Here is an 18,024-nt window from a genome sequence, read left to right as displayed (position 1 = left end):
CAGGTACTTACAGGTAAGGGCGTTTGCCAGGCGGCAGGTGGTAGAATTCCCGCGGCTACTGCGACACATAGTACAGGAAAGGGTGCTCTCGGAGGGGTGGGTGGGAGTGGGGAAGATCTCAGAAACTTACCAGGTGATGCAGGAGGAGGAGGAGGCCTCGGTGGTGGAGTTGAAAGGTAAGTGGGAGGAGGAGTTGGGAGAGGAGATCGAAGAGGGGACGTGGGCAGATGCCCTACGGAGGGTGAACTCTTCCTCTTCATGCGCGAGGCTCAGCCTCATACAGTTTAAGGTGCTGCACAGGGCACACATGACCGGGAAAAGGATGAGCCGGTTCTTTGGGGGTGAGGACAGGTGTGTTAGGTGCTCATGGAGCCCAGCAAATCACACCCATATGTTCTGGGCATGCCCAGCTCTGGAGGAATCTTGGAAGGGCGTAGCGAGGACGGTGTCGAGGGTGGTAGGATCCAGGGTCAGACTGGGCTGGGGGCTCGCAATATTTGGGGTGGCATAGGAGCAGGAGGCGAAAGAGGCCGGAATTCTGGCCTTTACGTCCCTGGTAGCCCGGCAAAGGATTCTCCTTCAGTGGAAAGATGCGATGCCCCCAAGCGTGGAATCCTGGATCAGCGATATGGCAGGGTTCATTAAATTGAAGAGGGTGAAATTCGCCTCGAGAGGGTCGGTACAAGGGTTCTTTAGGCGGTGGCAACCGTTCTTAGTCTTTCTGGCAGAATGATAGACATTGGTCAATGGCAGCAGCAGCTCGGCAGGGGGGGGGGGGGGTTTACTTTATTTTTGTTTATGTTATTTACACTGGAGGGTCTGAGGGGGTGTATACACCTGTTCTGTTAAGTCAGGGTGTTAATGATAATTTATTATTTATGTACAGGATAGGGGGGGGGGGGGGGGGGGGGGGTTGGGGGTTGCTTTTTTAGATTGTGTTTTGTACTTAACCCTGTTGGGTTCTTTTTTCTTTCTCATTTTGTTATTGATATTTTATGAAAACCTGGAATAAAAATTATTTTTTTTTTTTTAAAATACGATTCCAGGTTTCTGAATTTGTCAGTAGATTGATTTGAAGACAATTACACAAGTCCCTTTCTGTACTTTTGACACTTAGCTAAGTACAATAGAACATAGTTACAGCAAGATTCACTTTAAATATGCGCCCAAAAAGAAGCACCTTTGGCAAAAGTCTTTATCGTAGAGCACAACGTTTTGGTGGCTGAAAACAGAATGCTTTAAAGAAACTTATCTATCATGATTAATTTAATTAAAATTAGGTTAATCAACATGCAATTGAATATTCCATGAAAGGTGTTGAAACAGCTACTGAGGTGGAAGGAGACCCAGGAGTGTTAGTATACTGTATGATAAATATGTCCAACTAATTACATAGAAGGTACAGCACAGAAATATTCATCCAAACTGGTCCGTGCCAGCAATTAATACGCCTCCTCCCACTACACTTCATCTAATCCAATCAGCATAGCACACAGTTTTGTTCTCCCTCACGAGCTTATCCAACTTCCCCTTCAATGCATCTTTGCCAATAGCCTCAACTACTCCATGTGGTAGTGATATTCACATTCTAACCACCCTCTGGGTAAAAAGGTTTCTCTTGAATTCTTTATTGGAGTTATTTATTAGTAACTACCTTATAAATATAATCATTAGCTTTGAACTCCCCCAAAGTGGAAACATCTTTTCTACATCTACTCTACAAAATCCCACCATAATTGCCCTTGATCCAGTTACTTCTTGGCCTTCTATCCATCAGAGAAAGAGGAAAAAACTAAACAGAGCAGGGTTGTTAGTTATAACCTCTCTATTCTGTTATCACCCTTGTAAATTGTTTTTAGATCTTCCCTGATGCATCTATATCTTCTGGATAATGTGGAGACCCAGAACAAAGAACAGTACAAGTGCAGTCTAACCAAGGTTCTATACAAATTTTACATAACAAGCGTACTTCTCAGTTGCATCCCGCTAGAATCCCAGCGCTTTGCTTGCTTTTCTTATGCCCTTATAAACCTGTGGGCATGCAGTAAATCAGTAAACCTAGAACATACAGTGCAGGAGGCGGCCATTCGGTCCATCGAGTCTGCACCGACCCACTTAAGCCCTCACTTCCGCCCTATCCCTACAACCCAATAACCCCTCCCAACCTTTTGATCACTAAGGGCAATTTATCATGGCCAATCCACCTAACCTGCACGTCTTTGGACTGTGGGAGGAAACCAGAGCACCCGGAGGAAACCCACGCAGACATGGGGAGAATGTGCAGACTCCGCACAGACAGTGACCCAGCAGGGAATCGAACCCGAGACCCTGGCGCTGTGAAGCCACAGTGCTATGCACTTGTGCTACCGTGCTGCCCAGAGCATTTTTGTTTTTATGAATTTAGAGTATCCAATTATTTATTTTCCAATTAAGGGGCAATTCAGTGTGGTCAATCCACCTAACCTGCACATCTTTGGGTTGTGGGGGTAAAACCCACGTAGACACGGGGAGAATGTGCGAATTCCACATGGACAGTGACCCAGGGCCGGGATTTGAACCCGGGTCCTCAGTGCCATAGTCCCAGTGCTAACCACTGCGCCAAGTGCCACCCAGCCCAGAGGATATTAAAGTACGTAACCAACATTGTTGGACACAAGTCAGAGGAAGACAGTATATCTTCAGTACTGTATTCAGTACTGAGGGATGTTCAAGTACTGGTGCCAGTGTAGGGAAGAGCCAAAACATTGATCCTGGAATCTGAGATACAAGGAGAGACTGAGACTTTTCAGCCTGCAAAGTTCCCTAACAAATTATCTAAAATAGTAAATAGCGTGGAGCAGGTAAATTAAAAACATCAAATGAAAATTGAGAGAGTAGGTTCAAATACCCCAACTAATATATCCTATGACCGCAACAAATTCAGTCAATTCTTCTTGAATGCACTAGTCAAAACAGAAAACAACAACATCTGTTGAACTGGAGGCTGACTAAGCTAATAATCCTTTGATATTCTCTCCAACAAAATCCATGCTGACGAGCAACATTGTACAAAAGCAGGAAGGGGAGGAAGTGAATAACAAAGTGCTCATCTTCTGAATATTCACGCTGAACTTTTCCTTCAAGCTGCAGTCAGGCACAATGGTAATTTTCATTCTGTCACAGATTTCCAAACAAGTCAGAAAGATTCAAAAACTATTAAATGAATCACCAAACTGCAATATTTAAATTAATCTCAGTCAAAAAACCCACACCATCTTCCTCTAGAAAAGTGAGTGATTGCTGGTTCTCAACTAAGTACTTCACCTGTGTTGACAAATGGTTACATATTTCAATATTTCAGGCTACAACTCTTGTTCATTGTTAATAATCAATAATTATTTTTTTTCTTCAGCAGGCAAGTCTGGCTGCTCTCAGCACCAAGTTATTCAAAAGCTAATATTTTCAAATCTTTGCTTCATAGTTCCCTTCCGTGAAATGAACAGTTTTCCACACTGGAACTGTGAAGGTTACACAAATTAATGGACTTACGGTCCAAAATAAAACTCACCTTAACACGTCATCTCTTTTCATTTCTTTTTTTTTTTTTAATTTAGAGTACCCAATTCATTTTTTCCAATTAAGGGGCAATTTAGCGTGACCGATCCACCTACCCTGCACATTTTTGGGTTGTGGGGGCAAAACCCAAGAAAGCATGGGGAGAATGTGCAATCTCCACACGGATAGTAACCCGGGCCGGGATCGAACCTGGGACCTCAGTGCCGTGAGACAGCAGTGCTAACCACTGCACCACTGTGCCACCAAACACCATCTCTACAACTAGAAAAGATATATAAATTATCAGCAGTAGTTGATTATCGAGGTGTGGTGCTCGAGTTGCTAACTTGATTGGGAGGCATTCCTGGAGGTTTGCTCACATGATATTCTAGCCATGTGACATTTGGCCGACGTGACATTTCATCACATGAGATGATGCCAGGCCATATGACATCTACGCAATCTTAATGCATATAGTTTGAGTCCTCAGGAGTTCATCTGTAAGACAGGAAGGAGGGCTAACACAGGGTAGGGAAGAGAGGGAGGCCAGGGGTCACTCATTCCCCCACCCCGGTTGGCGGAGAATCCTTAAATGCTTACATTCATGATTCCAGACTCTAAAACCCTTCACCATTATGTTATTCCTAAATATCCAATTTCCAAGCTTCATTCATCAATTGAACCCTTCAAATACCACTGACCAGAACTGCACAGCATTATAATCCTCATCACAAAGGGCATCTTAGAACATTACATTCCATAAATTTCTATTCATTCTCTTTTCAGCTTGTAGCCATTGAACTGTCAATCATTCACTGTTCTATAGAAACAAATACAGTAAAGTGACCTTACGTACTATTGTGAAAGTGCCGCAGGGTTTTGGGGTCCACTTCACCACCAAGGTTTCGTCTTCATCAGCCAGGACATCTGGAGCTGTGGAAAGCACAAATCTTTTAAACACAAATTCAGAGAACAAAAGGTTTCAGTTTAATAAATAATTCTGCGATAGACCCACATGACAAAAGCTCTGCATCTTTAATTTCAAATTACTGGATTTAACAGGCTTCATTTTAATAGCTTGCAGCAGGTTTTAAAACAAAACTCGTCAAACTCCAACTAGCCTAAGTTTACATGAAAGAAGTTGCTGCTGAGCAGGTTAAAAAATGTTCAGATGCTTCCCAGTCATCTCTGAAGCTACTGTTTTGTCTGAACCATCAGAGTCTGCACAGCAAACTGCAGACACTTCATACTCAGTTGAGGAAAATCCTGATGTTGATATTTACTGGGAGCAAAGTCACTTGTGCTCTATGTGGTCATAGATAGAGTCTTGGAGAATACCAAACAGTGAAATAAATATAAAATACATCCCTTAAAAGTGAAGAAATACAAATCAAATGGCTACCAACTGTTACAACCATGAGACTGTTTTAGGATCGCACCTTTTGGTTTAGACGATTACAAATGTTTCCAGGCAGCCGCTTTAAATTTAGGTACATTAGAGGGGTCATGTCACCTGTGCTCGAGTCCGCCAGACAGCCAGCCTGGCTGGTTTTAACTGTTAGAAATCTGAGGGAGACTCATTGCTTCGAGAGAGATCTGCAAGGAGACATTTGGCGACAATGCCAGCAGGTACTGCGTATACCCAAAGTCTCCTAAAGTCCCGGAAGTGTTATAGCTGTTAAGTTGTAAATAGCAGTGCTGCAAGATGAAAGGGAACAGGGATCAAAAATAATTAACACTTATATTCAATACAAAGCTACGGTGTTTCCCGTTGCCATGGGGAAAGAAGGTAGATGAAGCTATTTTGAGAACAGTTTTTTAAAACTCGTTCATGGCATGTGTGTATCACTGGTTAGGCCAACATTCACCATCCATCCCCAATTGACCTAGAACGGTGGTAGTGAGCTGCCTTCTTAAACTGCTGCAGCCCCCGTATTATAGGTATACGCACAGTGATGAGAGGTAAGGAATTCCAGGATTTTGACCCAGCAACATTAAAGGAATTGCAATATAGTTCCAAGTCTGGATAGTCTGTGACTGTGATGGTAACGCGCTGGTGGTGGCGTTCCCATGCATCTGTTGCCCTTGTCCTTCGAGGTGGTACGGTTTGCGGTTTTGGAAGGTGCTGTCAAAGGAGCCTTTATGTAGATGATACACACTGATGATGATGCTATTGAATGTTATGAGATGGTTGGATTCTCTCTTCTTGGAGATGGTCATTGTCTGGCACTTGTGTGGCGTAAATGTTACTTGCCACTTATCAGCCCAAGCCTGAATGTTGTCCAAGTCTTGTTGCACATTTAGGCCGAGGTCATTGAACTGGTAAAGCACAAAAGCCTTCAGCAATCTTCCGGGGCTGTAGGTTAGAATCTTACCACGGTACATGGTTTCAATGAAAAAAAAATCATCCTGTGGCAGGCATAGGTGAGCTTAAAAAAAAAGTTAAGAAAATTACTGCTTATATGTCTGTGAAGTCATAAATGGTGATGAATCATGATCCCCACTTCAACATACCCACTTCTGACCTTAATGATGGAGGGAAGATCACTGATGAAACAGCTGAAAATAGTTGGGCTTACGACACTACCCTAACCTGTGCTGCAATATCCTGGAACAGAGATGATTGACCTCTAACAACCATCTTCCTTTGTACTAGGTAAGACTCCAACTGGTGGTGAGTTTCCCTGATTCCCACTAACTTGAATTATGTTAGGGCCCCTTGACACCACAATTAGTCAAATGCTGTTTTGATGTTATGGGCAGTTCCTCTGACCTTACCGCTGGAGTTCAGGCCTTGAGTTCATATTTGGATCAAGGCTATAAGGAGGTCAGGAACCGAGTGGCCCAGGTCGAACCCAAACCAAGCGTCAGTGAGCAGATTATTGCTGAGCAAGAGCTACTTGACAGCACCATCGTTGCCATTTTCTATTGCTTTGCTGATGATTGAGCAAAGCCGACTTCCGGTGGCGATCGCGAACGGAGCGGCCTCAGCAAAGACGCTCCCGCACAACCACAAAATCACGGCTTTTTGGGGGGGGGGGTTTCCCGCGAATTTTCAACAAAAAAAAAAATTCTTTAGGCCCTGTGAATTCGGCCCTGCCCAAGCGCCAAAGCTCCGATCCACGGAGCTGGAGAGGGAGAGAAAAAAAAAGGAGAGACTGGTCCCGGTGAGCTGCACATGGAGGAGGCGTGGGGATCGCTCAGAAACGGCCTGAAAGTCGGAGCACGGAGAGGATTACAACAACAAAATAAGAATTTTTCAATTCAACCTTTCTTGTTCCTCTCCTGCAAATTTTTTTTTTTTTTTAAAAAGAAAAACTTTTTTTTTTTTTTTTTTTTAAAAAAAAAATTTTTTTTTAAAAATCCCATTTTATAAAAAAAAAAATGTTTTTAAAAGGAAGGCACAGACAGAAATATGCCTCCAAATAATAAATTGAGGGGACGGAGAGATGTAAGAAGGAACAGCAGCGAAGGAAAAAAGCAGGAGCTGCGGCCGCGCAGGCAGACAACCCCACGGGGCGAGGCGGATGTTCAGGCGAATCAGGAAGCGGAAAAGCTGGCGAGCCGAGCAGCGGAGCAGGAACAGGACGCGGCGACCATCCCCCCCCCCCCCACCCTCCCGCACAGGGGGAGGAATGGAGAAGCGTGCTGAAAACGGAAATAAACGCCATAAAGGAGGAGATAAAAACAGAGATAAACGCCATGAGGGAGGCACTCAGGACGGAGCTCCACACAATGATGAAGGAGATGCTGGCGGAGACAACAGAAAAAATGCAGCGAACCATCAACGGCCTGGAAAGGAAGGTGGAGGTGCAGGAGAAAACAATTCAGGAGTTGGAGAGGGCCGCCTCGGACCAGAACGACAGGATGGTAACTCAGGAAACCGAGGTGAAAAGCCTGGTATCGACCCAGGGGAGCCTAAGAGGGAAAGTGGAGGACCAGGAAAATAGGTCCAGGCGGCAGAATGTTAAAATAGTGGGTCTGCCAGAGGGGATGGAGGGCAGAGATCCAACAGGCTACATCACCCAAATGCTGGGCAAGCTAGTGGGAAGGGAGAAGTTTCCAACCCCCCCCCAGAAATCGACAGGGCGCACAGGTCGCTCCGACCCAGGCCCAAAGCCGGGGAGCAGCCCAGAGCGATTATCGTTAAGCTGCACAGGTTCCAAGACAGGGAAAAAATCCGGGGGGCAGACGAAAGCGAGCACGTGGGAAGCAAAGACTATAAGGGTGTACCAGGACATTGGGGCGGACCTGGCCAAAAGAAGGGCTGAATTCAACAGGGCCAAATCAGCACTCTACAGAAGTAATGTGAAATTTGGGATGTTATTCCCAGCCAAACTCTGGGTAACATTTGAAGGGAAGGAGTTGTTTTTTTTTAAAACACCCCAGCGGCAGCGGAGGAGTTTCTAACAGCGAACAAACTGGGGGAGGGACAGCCACAACGGCCATCATGAAAGCGACGGGGATGGAAAAGAAAGGAAGAATCGGAACAAAGAGCAGCGGGCAGACCGCAAACAGAGACAATAAGATCACGAACTGTACACACGTGTTTGGTACACTGTGCGGGACTGTGCTGACTCGTTCCCGGGCTCATTCCACCTCTCAATTCAATTGGGGGGGCAGGGGGGAGCGAAGCAAGGTGAATGAGGGTGAAAAAGGCGGACAGGAGAGCGAGACAAGGGCTATCAAAAGGAAGATAAAACAGGACCAGAACAGGGCAAGTGCTGGGAGGGGGGCCACCGTGCTAGCGAGGAGGGCTAACACGGGAGGGCAGGAAGAAAGGAGGGCCGCGGCGCGCTTCTCAGGGGAGAGGGAGCGCCTGGCACAAAGAGAAAGGGGGGGGGCAGGGCAGAAGGGGGGGGTAAGAACACAGGAGGGGGGACACAGAGGAACAGGAACTAAGTGGGGGGGGAGAAGAGGAGTCGGGGGGAGAGCGCAGAACAAAAGAGAAGCAAAGGGAAGGGTGAGGTAGATAAGCAGCACGAACACAGGCCTCGGCAGGCATGGAGCAGGGCGAAGAACCAAGACGGTGCCACAAACAGCCACTCGGGAGGGTTTCAGGACGAAGGGAGACTCTGGAGTGCAGGGGTGCAGCCACGTGGCGTACACACAGCTGGCGGCCGTGTTGGGTGCCCCCTGGACAAAAGGAAACCCCGGAGCCCTGGGGCCCGACCTCATGGTGAGAGCGGTGACCACGGTCATTTTGTACGGCCCCCTAACGAAGGGAAACCCCGGAGGGCAGGGGCGCATCCACCAAGTAAGTATGGGTGACCCCGCAAGACCGGGGGGGGGGGGTCAAAAACCCCCCACCAGGATTGTTACCTGGAACGTAAGGGGACTCAAAGGCCCAGTCAAAAGATCCAGAGTCTTCACCCACCTAAGAAGCCTGAAAGCAGACATAATCTACCCACAAGAGACGCACTTGAGGGAAAAGGACCGACGGCTGGTAAGGAAGGGCTGGGTGGGACAGACATACCACTCATGCTACCGGACGAGGGCTAGGGGAGTAGCAATATTAATTAGTAAGAGGACGAGGTTTACGGAAACCAAGAGAGTTACGGACCCAGGGGGACGGTACGTCATGGTCAGCGGTGTCCTGGAAGGGGCACCGGTCATACCGGTAAAGGTGTATGCTCCCAACTGGGACGACACAAAATTCACAAAGAAGACCATGGCAGAAATCCCCGACCTTGACACACACCGACTGATCATGGGGGGGCGACTTCAACTGTGTACAGGACCCACTGACCAACCGATCAAACCCAAGAGCAGGAAAAAAGATGCAGCAGATGGGGGCGGTGGACCCATGGAGGTTCCTGCACCCGGGAGAGAAGGAATTTTCATACTTCTCACAAGCACACAAGGTATACACCCGTATCGACTTCTTTGCAGTGGGGAAATCGGTGCTTCCAGGGATCATGGGAATGGAGTACTCCGCGATCATTATCCCTGACCACGCTCCACGCTATATGGATGTGAGGTTGGAGACAGGCCATGCCCAGCGCCCAACATGGAGGCTGGACATGGACCTCCTGGCCGACAAGGCCTTCTGTCAGAAAACATTGCGGGCCATAGGCGGCTACGTGAGTAACAACCTAAACGGGGAGGTCTCACCCTCCACGTTCTGGGAGGCAGTGAAGGCTGTGATTAGAGGAGAGATCATAGCCTACAAGGCAAGCAGAGATCGGGAAGATAGGGTGGCCAGGCAACAACTGGTGGACTCCATCCTGGAAGTCGACAGAAAATACTCCGAGGCCCCGACCGTAGGGCTGCTGGCGGAGAGGAAAAAGCTGCAAATGGACTTTAACCTGCTATCCACTAGGAAAGCAGTGTACCAACTCGGTCAGACACGGGGGACCTTCTACGAACACGGAGACAAGGCTGGCCGCCTATTGGCTCACCAGCTGAGAAGGCAGGCAGCCACAAGGGAAATAGCGCAGGTAAAGGATAGCAGAGGCAGGCTGGTAACAGAACCAAAGGAGGTCAATCGGGCATTTGAGACCTTCTACCGGGGACTGTACACCTCAAGAGCCCCCCAACGGGGACGCGGGGATGAAAATGTTCCTAGACGGACTGGAACTACCAGTTGTGGGGGAAGACAGACGGGCGGAGCTGGAAGCACCAATAGACCTGGGAGAAATCAATCATGGAGAGCATCAGCTCCATGCAGGCGGGGAAGGCACCGGGACCCGATGGGTTCCCGGCAGACTTCTACATAAAGTTTGCACCAGTTCCGGCCCCACACCTAAGGGACATGTTCGCGGACTCACTGGCAAGGGGCACCCTGCCCCCAACGCTAGCGCAGGCCACAATTTCACTGATACCCAAAAAAGATAAAGACCTGACGGAATGCTGATCATACAGACCCATTTCACTGCTGAACGTTGAGGCGAAAATACTCGCAAAGGTCCTGGACAAAAGGCTGGAGGGCTGCGTACCAGAGGTGGTCGCAGAGGACCAAACCGGGTTTGTCAAGGGCAAGCAGCTCACAGCGAACATGAGGCGGCTGCTGAACATAATAATGACCCCCTCTGGGGAGAGAACACCAGAGGTGATCGTCTCCCTGGACGCAGAAAAGGCCTTCGACAGAGTCGAATGGAAATACCTGCTCGAGGTACTGGAACAGTTTGGGCTAGGAGCGGGGTTCACCGCCTGGGTGAGGCTCTTGTACAACGCTCCCAAAGCGAGCATCCGAACTAACACCACCAGCTCTAAATACTTCCAGCTGCAGAGAGGAAGACAGGGCTGCCCCCTGTCCCCACTCTTGTTCGCGCTAGCCATCGAACCCCTGGCGACAGCCCTGCGGGACGCGAAAAGCTGGAAGGGAATCCGGAGAGGAGACAGAGAGCACAGAGTCTCACTCTATGCAGATGACCTGCTCCTCTATGTCTCGAAGCCACAGGAGGGACTGAAGGCAATACTGCAAATGCTGAAAGAGTTTGGAACCTTCTCGGGCTAAAAACTTAACCTGGGCAAAAGCGAGGCATTCCCAGTGAACCCAAACGGGGGAGGGAGAGAGCTGGAGGGGCTCCCGTTCAAAACAGCCCATAACAGATTCCGCTACCTGGAGATCCAGATAGCCAGAGACTGGACACAGATCCACAAGTGGAACCTGACCAGCCTGGTGGAGGAAGTAAGAAGAGACCTTCAAAAGTGGGGCTCACTCCCACTCTCCCTGGCGGGGAGAGTGCAGACGATCAAGATGAACGTACTGCCAAGGTTCCTCTTCCTGTTTAGATCCATTCCGATCTTCATCCCCAAGGCCTTTTTCCAAAACGTAGACATAGTCTAATCATGGCATTTGTGTGTGGGGGGTAAGAACCCGAGAATCCCGAAACAGACACTGCAAAGAAGGAAAATCAAAGGGGGGGGGGGGGGGGGGGTGGGGGGGTTAACGGGGAAGGGGGAGGAACCATAGACCGATCCAGAGGGCAATGAAACGAAGGACAAACTAAACCTCTGTATAATAAAGGAAATGAGCACAGGCAAGAAAAATGTGATACGTATATATACACACAACAGTTTATAAATATGAGAAATGCCAATAAAATTTTTTTTTTTTTTTTTAAATGATTGAGCAAAGCCATCACCAGACTGTGTCAAAAATTGACTGGTGATAATTGACTGTTGAATGTGTCCAGGATACATCACGGCAATTTTTCCACATTGTTGGCTAGGCGGCAATGGTGTAGCTGCATTGGAACAGCTTGGCGAGGTGTGCAGTATCATTGTCATATACTGGGAAACACACTCCCCAATGTGTGACTGGTTTTGTTGAATTAGGGACAGATAGACTGCAACGGTCAAGCATCAACAGAGGATGTGTGAAGGCAAGAGGTTTGAAATGGTAATAAACAGAGAGCCAGGAGAGATCTTGAATAGGAATTTAATAAGGCAAATAAGATAAGTTGGCTGTCTGTTATATTTCAAAATGAACATCTAGAACTGGAAGATTGTAAATAGAGACGACAAAATATTGTAGGTTTATTTTTAAAATAGTGATCTAATTTTATTCATATAGGGGCTAGTTGAATGCATATAGCTGAATAATCTAAATATTAAAAGTTTCTTGACTGGGAACTCAGTCAGTGTCTCATAATGAATTAACCATTGTATTCCAGTACATTCAGCACTGAGAATGTATGGTTCTCTGCCTAATCAATTCTTAAGGTCTCCGCTGAGACATAGCAAAATGTGGGAAAACATATGCAGTACTTTTCCTAAGACTGCTCACACAGACGCTAAGCTAGTTTTGATAGGCACTAATGAATCTTGAGTGATGTCCAATGTTTGATTAACAAGTCATCCTCTAAGCAACAGACATTCATTTGAACAAACCAGGAGATCTCAGCTGAGAATTAGAAGCCAATGGAAGTAAATGAGGGGTTAAACCAGAGATAAGTATTCCCTTAAAAGTAGGACATCGAGGCCTTAGTTCTCGAATTCTTGAATCATCTGCCTGTTAGTTTGTGTTAAAGTGATTTCCTTTTGTGCTTTATGCTTTTTGCCATGTATTGTTTGATATTTCATTTCTAAGTATTTAAGTGTATACCAGTGAGTAATTAACAATACTATAAAGTCGTATTTTTGACACCTCCCACCAATCGGACTACCGATTCTTATTAGAATGTAAAATAAGGAGTCCAACACATAGCAACCATAAAGTTGAAAAAAGCGTTCATCAATTTTTCGCAAATTAACTTGTAAAGGATTGTAGAAAACAATAGAGTGCAAGATCAAAAAGGGAAAAAAGATTTAAGGAAATATTAAAGACTGTGTTTGTGTCATGGCGGCTTTGAGATCTCGGACAGGAATGCATGTTGAAGCCAGACTACTGGGAAGCAAGGCATTGTTAGGTAATGTTACTAAAATTTGGTGTAGATTAAAACAGTATGAGGATTATGGGCAACAGAGGGTTTAGCTCCAAGTCTATTTAAGTAGAAATCCTTTACGAACTGTTTCACAAGTGCTATTAACTGTTAAAGGCGTCTCATGTTCTTTTAAGTATTAGTTTTACTTCTCTTGCTCTAATTGTTATGATCCCAATTGTGTTTTAACTGGCCAGGAAGATCCTAGAATGGAACCCTGGCTTAAAATACCGTAACTTTTATTTTTTGATAAACTGTGGGAGAACTAGAATCAGAGGGGCACTAATAATTAACATTAAGAAATTGGATTATGATACAATATGCCTTTACTTCCTCTTTAGCTTAACATTACACAGAGGGTTTAGGATTAACATGGATTACAAAGTATATCTTCAGCTACAATGGTCTCACTAATACCAAGTTCTTTTTAAACATACAAGAGGGCAGTGGGAAAATACACTCTCCACTCGAAACTCCAAGTAAAAATCTCCTCAGAACCCCCCCCCCCCCCCCAGATGATGGTCACGGTCACATGAGTTTCCAACTTCACTTCCAAAAACACGCTTTCAAATCTTCTCTCATAATATTGCTTTCCGTTCGTTGTTTGCATTCCAAAATCCAGTCCAGGTTTTCCAAATAACACTTTTAAACAAAGTGGCATGGTGGCACAGTGGTTAGCACTGCAGCCTCACAGCATCAGGGACCTCCGTTTGATTCAGACATCGGGTGACGTCTGGGTGGAGTTTACACATTCCCCCAGTGTCTGGGTGGGTTTCCTCCAGGTGCTCCGGTTTCCTCCCACAGCCCAAAGGTGTGCAGGTTAGGAATATTTGCCATACTAAATTGTCCCTTAATGTCCAATGGTTAGGTGGGGTTATAGGGTAACAGGGATATGGCGGGGGATTGGGACTAGGTAGGGTGCTCTTTCGGAGGGCTGGTGCAGACTCGATGGGCCGAATTACCTCCTGTGTAGGGATTCGATGATTACATGATTAATTTTTAACAGTGAATCCAGTCCAGAGCTCAACACCATCACCTTTTGGATTCATTTTCTTGACTTCTGTGCAAACTGCTCACTATTGCTTTAACTCTCGGTTCCCAGACTGTGTCAAAACAGCATTAAATATTTCATCTACCTCTGAAGTCTGCTGTCCCACTTTAAATCTAGTTGCTGCAATTGTCTCTAACTCCGAACACTTTGGTTAAATTTTCCTGAATAATACTGTGGTCTCTGGTCTCTTAACTTAAGCTGTCTTCGTATTCGGTCTCAATTACCTGGTTATCTGGACTGCAACTTGTACTTTAGTAAGGAGGGCATCTCCTTACTGACTGTATACCACTGCACTGTTATCTCTGGTGGTTATGGTGGTGTGAGGGATATAGTCATACTCAGGGAATCATGCGTTGCAGACAATGTCAAGTTTTTGCTTGACCAGTCTGGGGTACAGCTCTCCCAATTTTATCACAAGCCCTCAGATGTTAGTAAGGAGGGCCTTGCAGTATCGACAGGGTTGGGTGTGCCATTGTCATTTCTGGTGCCTAGGTCGATGCCAGGTTTCATTCCTTGTTTTAAAAACTTGGTCGTGGTTTGACACAACTGAGAGGGCATTTAATATCAACTGTGTTGCAGTGGGTCTTGAGTCACATGAAAGCCAGACCAGGTAAAAGACAGCAGATTTTCTTCTTCAAGAGGACAATAGTGAAACAAATGGATTTTATGGCATGGCTTCATGGTCACCATTAGTCTAACTGCTTTCAAAAAAAGATTTATTAATTGAATTAAATTTCAAACTGCTGCCATGGTGGGATTTGAATCAGTGACCCCAGAACATTAACCTCAGTTACTGGATTACCAGTCCAATGTAATTACCACTCACTATCACCTCGAAAGGATATATACAGGCTTCCCCGTAAACGCCAGTTTATCAGTCAGAAGTTGCAATTTTGTCTAGCATGGTCTGCAGTAATTGAAAAGGAGAGCGAGAAACAGAATAATTCAAATTAGCAACTTAAACAGAGAAATGCTGATTCAGAGCTTGTGCTCAGTGTGAGTACTGATTTATAAGGAGTTAAAGGAGGCTGGAAGATTTGCCTAACTTGAAGCAAGAGGAAACAGCACAATTCTCAAAATGAGAGGCAGTTCTGGGATTATGAGTTACCCAGCTGGAAAAACAAAATGGAAGCAAACTATTGGAAGCTGAGAACAACTGAACTGTTTGCTAGGAGAACTAAAGAACAAAGAAGAACAAAGAAAATTACAGCACAGGAACAGGCCCTTCGGCCCTCCCAGCCTGCGCCAATCCAGATCCTTTATCTAAACCCGTCACCTATTTTCCAAGGATCTACATCCCTCTGTTCCCCGCCCATTCATTTACCTGTCTAGATATACTGTATTACTGTAGAAAGAGGTAAGTGACAAATAATGCTTATTTCCAAAGTAGGACTTGCCTAAAGAAAAAAAATGAGTGTTTAGCCAAGTCATTTGATACAGTCCAAGTTTTTTAAAATGTGAAATATTGATTTGCCTTTTTTTTCCATCCAGTAACCAAGTTGTAGCAAGTTCCAATTTCTCTTTAAAAAGTTATTAGTATCCATAGTGATCATAAAACAACCAATCCACTGCTGTTCTTGATCTGACCACTGCAAGGCACCCAACACAAGTACAAGTTTTTTAAAATGTGAAATATTGATTTGCCTTTTTTTTCCATCCAGTAACCAAGTTGTAGCAAGTTCCAATTTCTCTTTAAAAAGTTATTAGTATCCATAGTGATCATAAAACAACCAATCCACTGCTGTTCTTGATCTGACCACTGCAAGGCACCCAACACAAGTACAAGTTTTAAAAAAATATTTTTATTTACTCCTTTTTCACATTTTCTCCCAAATTTGCACTCACCTACAATAAACAATGAGCAGTAATGAATATAATGTCAATCCCCATATCAACAACAATCCCATCCTCCCACCGACCCCCAAACAACTGCCCGCATGTTAACATAAATAAATAACAAAAATGAATCGAGAATCACCCAGTCACCATTAACAGACACAGTCCCCCTCCCACCAACCCTCCCAAACACACCCCCCCCCCACTAATGTTCGATGTTATCCAATTCTTGAAAGTGCATAATGAATAACGCCCATGAATTGTAGGACCCCTCCATCCTTCCCCTCAGTTCAAACTTAACCATCTCAAGAGTCAAGAATTCCAACAGGTTCCCACCACGCCAGGGCACAGGGTGGAGAGGTTGCTCTCCATCCCAACAGGATCCGCCTACGAGCGATCCAGGAGGCGAAGGCTACAACATCTGCCTCCGCACCTATTTCCAACCCCAGCTTGTCCAACACCCCGAATATGGCCTCCCGAGGGCCCGGGTCCAGTTTATCGTGTACCACTTTAGAGATTACCCAAAAAATCTCCTTCCAGTAATCCTCCAGCTTTGGACAGGACCAAAACATATGAACGTGATCTGCATCCCCCCCCCCCCCCCCCCCCAACGTTCACACACATCTTCTACCCCCTCAAAGAGCCGGCTCGTCCTCGCCCTTGTGATGTGTGCTCTATATACCACCTTCAGCTGTGCTCTATATACCAACCTCAGGCACGAGGTGGAGGCGTTCACTCTCTGGAGCACCTCACACCAGAACCCCTCCTCCATACCCTCTCCCAACTCTTCCTCCACTTTGCTTTGATCCCTTCCAGTGGTGCCTTCTCCTCTTCCAAAATAGCCCCATAAACCACCGACACTACCCCCTTCTCCAGTCCCCCTCATCAGCACCTCCTCCAGCAATGTGAAGGCCGGCTCCACCAGGAAGCTCTGTATCTCCTTCCTGGCAAAATCTCAAATCTGCATGTATCGAAACATTTCTCCCTGCTTCGCTCCCAGTTCCTTCAATCCTGCAAACCGACCCCCAAGAAACACATCTTTTAGTGTCTTAATCCCCTTCTCCTCCCATTTCTGAAAATTTCCGTCCCACTTCCCTGGCTCAAATCAGTGGTTCCCCCGAATCAGCATTTCCCTTGACCCTGCCCCCAAACCGAAGTGTTGGTGAAACTGGCTCCAAATCCTCAATGAAGCTATTATTACCGGACTACCCGAGTATTTCCCCGGGGCCATCAGGACCGGCCCTGGTGCTAGCGCCTTCAATCCCGACACCCTACCTAAACTCTCCTCCATTCTGACCCACTGGGAATCAACCCCTCTGAACCAGCTCCGCATCTTCTCCACATTAACACAAGTACAAGTTGACTCAATTTCCAAATCTTCATTCCTCTTAGAGATTGTTAAATCTTGAATAAGTTTCCTCCTTACAGCCAGGTTAATAAAAATTCTTCTACCACCTTCATCACAAGGATTTAGAGGAATACCAACATGCTATGGCTATTATACTATTTACTGGGCCGTAGTTCTGTACCAGCTAATCTTCATCACTGGAATTACTTTCTACAGAATAATTGAAACATGCCAAAAGCAGAACAATGCAAAGCAACACTCAGCACATTTGCATTCTCACTGGTGCATCTGAGCACAATAGAAATGAACAGTGCATTTGCATTCATAGTGGAGCATCACAAAGTCATGGCATGCAAGATTACTGGAACCAATCCACAACAAAACGCTGGCAGAACTGCTAGTTTAGCTTGACTGAGTCAATGTAAGTTTTTCTCCGAGAGCAGCTTCAAAACAATCTGACGGAATGAGATATTTCCTGACTGGTGATTCCAATGGCCCTTCACAAAATGAGTTTGAGCAATTTTAAATAGAGTTCCGACAAAAGCTGCCCATAACTCTGTAATAAACTGGCAATTTGTTACAGAATGACGGCTGACGGAAATTGTAAAGTGTCACAATGGTACAGCTGGAGATACATTGTTAGGACAGATCCTCCAATCTACATCAACATAAGTCGATCGTTCCCATTACTGAAATTGAGCACATTAAATCAGGAAGAATTCCAGTCCCTTGCATGTAAATGTTACAGTAAAAAGAAAACTATTGATACATTTTATATATCCTGTTACCATAAATAAAAAGGTGTGTGAACCTATTGGTAACCTAAATTGACCACCATTCGCATCTTGTGCATTAAAAACTTAGCAAAAAGGATTGGAGAAAAATAT

At 45.7% G+C, this 18,024-nt stretch overlaps 1 protein-coding gene across 7 annotated transcripts in view; it reads right to left on the bottom strand.

The window, feature by feature from the left end:
• The window catches only part of sipa1l1 (signal-induced proliferation-associated 1 like 1), a 586,476-nt gene that overhangs the window by 458,272 nt on the left and 110,180 nt on the right, over positions 1–18,024 (bottom strand). For 5 of the 7 annotated variants that reach the window (XM_072486095.1, XM_072486090.1, XM_072486130.1 and 2 more), the window contains exon 2: positions 4,391–4,467. The gene's annotated coding sequence lies outside the window, so the exon portion shown is untranslated. Of the gene's footprint in view, positions 1–4,386; positions 4,468–18,024 lie in introns of all 7 variants that reach the window. The other 2 variants (XM_072486108.1, XM_072486123.1) reach the window with 1 other exon arrangement.

The sequence above is a fragment of the Scyliorhinus torazame genome, chromosome 2 (assembly GCF_047496885.1).
Source record: "Scyliorhinus torazame isolate Kashiwa2021f chromosome 2, sScyTor2.1, whole genome shotgun sequence".
Taxonomy (NCBI): Eukaryota; Metazoa; Chordata; class Chondrichthyes; order Carcharhiniformes; family Scyliorhinidae; genus Scyliorhinus; species Scyliorhinus torazame.
The sequence above is the reverse complement of the archived record's forward strand: the minus strand, read 5'-3'. Positions and strand labels throughout refer to the sequence as shown.